The sequence below is a fragment of the Elaeis guineensis genome, chromosome 4 (assembly GCF_000442705.2).
Source record: "Elaeis guineensis isolate ETL-2024a chromosome 4, EG11, whole genome shotgun sequence".
In the NCBI taxonomy this organism is placed as follows: Eukaryota; Viridiplantae; Streptophyta; class Magnoliopsida; order Arecales; family Arecaceae; genus Elaeis; species Elaeis guineensis.
In genome coordinates, this window is record NC_025996.2 from 2,484,840 (window position 1) to 2,490,104 (window position 5,265).

Here is a 5,265-nt window from a genome sequence, read left to right on the forward strand (position 1 = left end):
TTAGTAGATGAGGTCGAAGAATTAGAGCTGTCGAAGGTCATGTTACAGATGGGCGACAAGTGGGACTGCACGAGTATTGATGCTCGCCGCCCGGGGCGAACGCATCACGCTCGGATGAGAGACACGTGTCGTGATTGGAATCCGGCGAGTTGCCGACAGAGTTCTAACGGGAGAGCCGTTGTTGCGGCCCAGATGGTAAGTCTTATGTGCTGGGCCTTGGATTGCAGGCTTCGCCAGGCCGTGGAGATTCGGGTGTAAGGGGGGTTGTGGCGGAATCGTGACGCAATGGTGAAATGGGGTGCTACCGTGCCAGGCAATTTCATCCATCATTTGTTTTTTAATCGAAGTTACGCATTAGAATTTCATCTTTCGCACCTTCCTTCATGCGAATCCACCGCTGAATCACCACTGATTGCTTTGAGATCTGTGCAGATAGGTGAATGGCAGAGTTCGAGTGCTTTGAGATCTGTATGGGCGATCCAATGGTGGACTTGTGAAAGATACGACCTCCACTCCGAAATCTACTCCATCATCCAAAACTTATGACCTAGACACTTCCGGTAATTTTTTTATTTGCTGTAAATTTTAGGATTTGTAGAACATCGCTGCTCATTAAACCTAAACCACACACTCTATGAGGAAATATATTTCTAAAGAAAAGGTACGTACACAATCATTGACAAACTGTATGAATATTTTGATAGGTATTCAGATGAAATATCCAGTCAGCAAGTTGATTATCTTCTTGATTCATGTCAGAGCACTTTATCTTGTTCCCAATGTCATGTACATTCTGCACCAAGCAATGAATGATCCAGAGGTATTTATTTCAGTTGTTGAGAATAATGCTAAGGTCTTGTCTATCCATGCAAGCAAAACTTCAGAAGAGCTTGACGGTCCAGGGGACTGATGGTTGAAGGTTTGAGGCTTGGAGCACAAGCAAAAAAAAAAAAAAAAAAAAACATGCTTTGGCTGTTAAGAATTCTCTAAAATTCCTTAAGCAATGGGCATTCTTGCAAGATCCACCATAAAATATATAACATTATGACATGGTACTGCAACCAAATATGTTTCGTCAGGTGAAGCAACATGATATGTTGATAGCTCGAACATGCCAGCACAAAGTTAATTTGATCTATTCAACCGAACTGATCCGCAACAGAAATTTGGTTAGGTCTCTCTACAATGTCAAGTTTATAGCTTCATTTCAGCACAACTTATGTTCCGATGCATGCAGAAGGATTTCATCCCAGCGTCTTCGGTCCAATGCATGTCTTCTGTGCACAACTTCATTTTTGTTATTGGAATTCAGCTATTGTTCCAGATTTCATCTCCATAGTGGTTCTAAATCATGGATTTCATTGAATATGCACTCATCGGCTCTTTATGGAATACATATTACTCTTCACAGCCAGTTTTCATACCTCCTCTTCTGTCTCTTTATCACACTACTTTTACAGTCTGTGGTCAGAAAGCTATTATCATGGGGTATTCAGCATAGGGCATGTTTATTGTGCAGAACTTCATTTCTGTTAGTGCAAAGCGGCAAGCCTCAACTATGCAGATGCTTCAAATCATGGATCTCATGGATAATTCACTGATCTCCTGTTTCTGAAATTTATGCTACTTCTCATTGCCAGTTGTCGTAGGCTCATAGCTATTTCTATTTCTTTTTATTATCATATGATTCCTACAATTATATCGCTCCATCAAACAGGCCTCCCGACTTCTCTTTTTGCCTCAGCCAGTTATCTTCTATTAAGCTTTATTTCATTCATTTGTTGGTGGGCTACTTTTGTCTGCTATGTTGGTTTTCTCTGTTTTGTAAAACTCAATGTCAATGCTGGATTTCCTTCTGTCCCTGTTTGTAAACACTTCGATTTTTATGTTTTAGTATAGCATCTGCCCTTCCTTTATTAACAAAAAAAAAAAAAAAGAGAAATTTGGTTAGTAAGGAGTAAGGACATGAGTGCTCAAATAAATTGGCAAAGCAATGAAGGGTACAATAGGCGTCTCCTGTGCCCTCGATTGAGTGTAGTGGGTTTTTGTAATAGAGAGAGAGGAGACTGGGAGGGGTAAGAGCTTGTGAGTTCTCTATCAGAACACGTTTGGTTGACAGGAAGTTGGGGGAGAAAAAAATATTTTTTAAAAAATAAAAAAAATATATTTAATTAAAATTTTAAAAAGAGAGAAGATAAAAAAAAAATTTCTTATAAAAAGTCACTTCTCATATTTCATGAGAACTGAAAATTATAAGTAAGGTGAGTTTTGGTACTTATCGTCGAATAGAAAGTGGTACGATTTTTTTTTTCAAAATACCTCTTTAAATTCATGGCTAAAATTTTATAAAATATCAATAAATGGTTAAGATAAAATACTGAATAGTGATATAATATTATATTAATATTATCTTAATATTTATATAAATATGATATTAATATTATAATATTAATTATATTTTAATATTATTTTAATATTTATACTAATATAATATTTTTATTAATATTAATATAATTTTTATATTAATATAATATTATATTTAATATTATATTTATATCTTTATTAATAAATTTATTATATTAAAATATTAATATATATATATATTAGTATTATATTATCATAATAAATTATTATAGTCTAATATTATATATTAATAATTAATATTATATTTATAATAAATATAAATATAATAGTAATATTTATGTAAAGTTTAGGAGAAAAAAAATATAACCTTATGTCTACTAAGGATATAATAGGTATTTTACATAATTTTTTCAAAAAAATTAGATACTCAACCAAACATAAGCCACTATGTAATAAGTTATTTTTTCATGATCAATTAAATATATTAAAATTTTATTTTTAAAAAATAATTTTATAAAAAATAATTTTTTGAAAAAAAAAATTTTTTGCCAATCAAACTCTAGAGTAGAAACTAATCTGGCTTAGTATTGCAAGTTCTACTTTTGAGTAAAAGTTTATTCAGTTCCCCTCTCAATTTTTTTTTTCCATGCACTCTCTTTTCACGAGACTTCCTGTGTTCTCGTGATCCTAGCCATTGGACGATCATAACATAGGGTTATTAAAACGAGAAAATGACCGGATCCATTTAGAAGGAATAAAGGGGGCCAAAAAAAAGAAAGAAAAACAGATTTTCGGCACAAAAGGTAGATTTCCCGTCCATAAGAATATCTGTTCTTTTCCGTCACAGGGTTCTAAAAATCTGGTCTTTGAATGATTTGGGAAGATATATATGCATGATCTTAACAATCCAGAATAATCTAGATTGCACGATAAAATATCAACTTTTTCCCTGCAGAGAGGCCTGTAAAAAGTGGATTACTCGGTGATCTAGATTGCCAAATAAGGTGTCCAAGTGTGATCATATGTTGCATCAAGATCTGGTACCATAAGGTGCAGCAGAAAAATAAAATAAAATAAAATAAAAAATATAATATAAATATATGGATCGGTCTCAAATCTATCTTTACGGGGTCCAAGCTTCACTATGAGAGAATAAAACAAAACCAATACAAGAGAAACTCACCACTCATCTTTTGTACAAGAGTCTTTCAAGAAAAAATCCTAAAATTCTCATAAAAATTCTCTGAAATCTTTGTTGAAACCTTTATGCACCTCCAAGACATCACCAGCTTCCTAATACAACTAACGGCTTGTCAATCAAAGTTATATAGACTCCAAAAACTCTAAAATACTATTACATTAGGAAACAGAGTCCCAATCAAGTCTAGAATTATTCGTGACCGTCCGATCGTGACCGGCTCACATCAGAATCGTCTGATCGCACACATCAAGACCACTGATCACCTGATCAAGTCTGGAATCGTTCTCAGCCATGCGATCGCGATCGGCTGTGATCTAGGCCATCCGATCATGCAAAAAACATCCTGAACCGTGCATCGACTGAAGTCTCAATCCATGCAGTCCCATGGACCGCCCAACGCCCCGCGATCCACGATGGACCGCGTAGGGGTGATGGGTCGCCCGCACGTGCTGGGCCGGCCTGCACGTGCGCCCGCGCTGGGCTCGCCCGCACGCTAGGTCACGCGTGCCGCACGCGCGCGTCTCCGCCGGGCCCGACGGTGCCACCGTAGGCTGCCGCCGCCTCGTGCACCATACCACCCTTCTTTCGCACGTATCTTCGTCATTTGAACTCCGTTTCATCATCCTGGACCTCGCTGTGGGCTCAATATGGATCGAATCTCGAGACATATTTTTTAACAATTTTCATCTCGACTCGATATTCGACCTCTATCTATCTCTGAAAACCTGTGATCCGTCTCACCCCTACGCCCTGGGGCATACCTCCTGTCTCATAGATAGGCAAACGTGGGAGTCGAGCCAGGTTGCTTGATCCCACCTCTATTATGAGCTGTGTCTATTTGGACCAAAGACCTGTTCGAGGTATCATCCTGCGGCAATAGAAATCTCATCCTGCGATGTCGCCTCTCGTCTTCTCACGTCTCCCGTCTCGTGCCCGATCCACTTCTACTTGGAGCTCTACCTCGCTTTAGGCTCCTCCTGACTCTTGAAGCTCCACCTCACACTGGACTTCCCGCTAGTAGTAATATCCTCTCGTCCTCTTCTTCTCCTCCAAAATAATCTTATCACCGTACAGTACCTTCAGGATTCCTCCACCAGCTATCATCCTATAGCCTCTCGAATCCAGTCTGCTCAGTGAGATAAATTTTGTATGAAATCGGATATATATCGAACATCTTCCAACACCATCATGTGTTCTCCAGCTGACCGTCCTAATACCTCTGATCGTACAGCTCGATCCATCCGACAAATAAACAGTAATCTCACTGTTCTCTAGGAAGTCAAACTGCTCCTCTCTGTAACATACATGATAAGTGCATGCAGAATCTAAAATTTACTATGGAGAAGAAGTAGACATCTCATCAGATATCTCTAGGACATCATCCTCTGATTCACTACTGACCGTCGTTGCAGTAGCCTTAGTTCAATCCCTAAGTTGAGAACAATCTCTGGCTAGGTGCCCTATCTCATCATACCAGTAACATCTGGTCTTGCTCAAGTCTCTCATCCTGGATTTAGACCGCCCTCATCGCGATCTTCTGTCACTCCATCTGTCGTATCCTACTCTTCCAAAAACCATCAAAGCTGAGCTGTCGCCTAAGCTCGAAGCTGGGTTCTCCCTCTTGAGAATCTCATTCTAGAGAATCACCGTGGTAACCTTGTCTATTTTGATGGTGCTTGTTGCAGACAAGGTATCAGCCC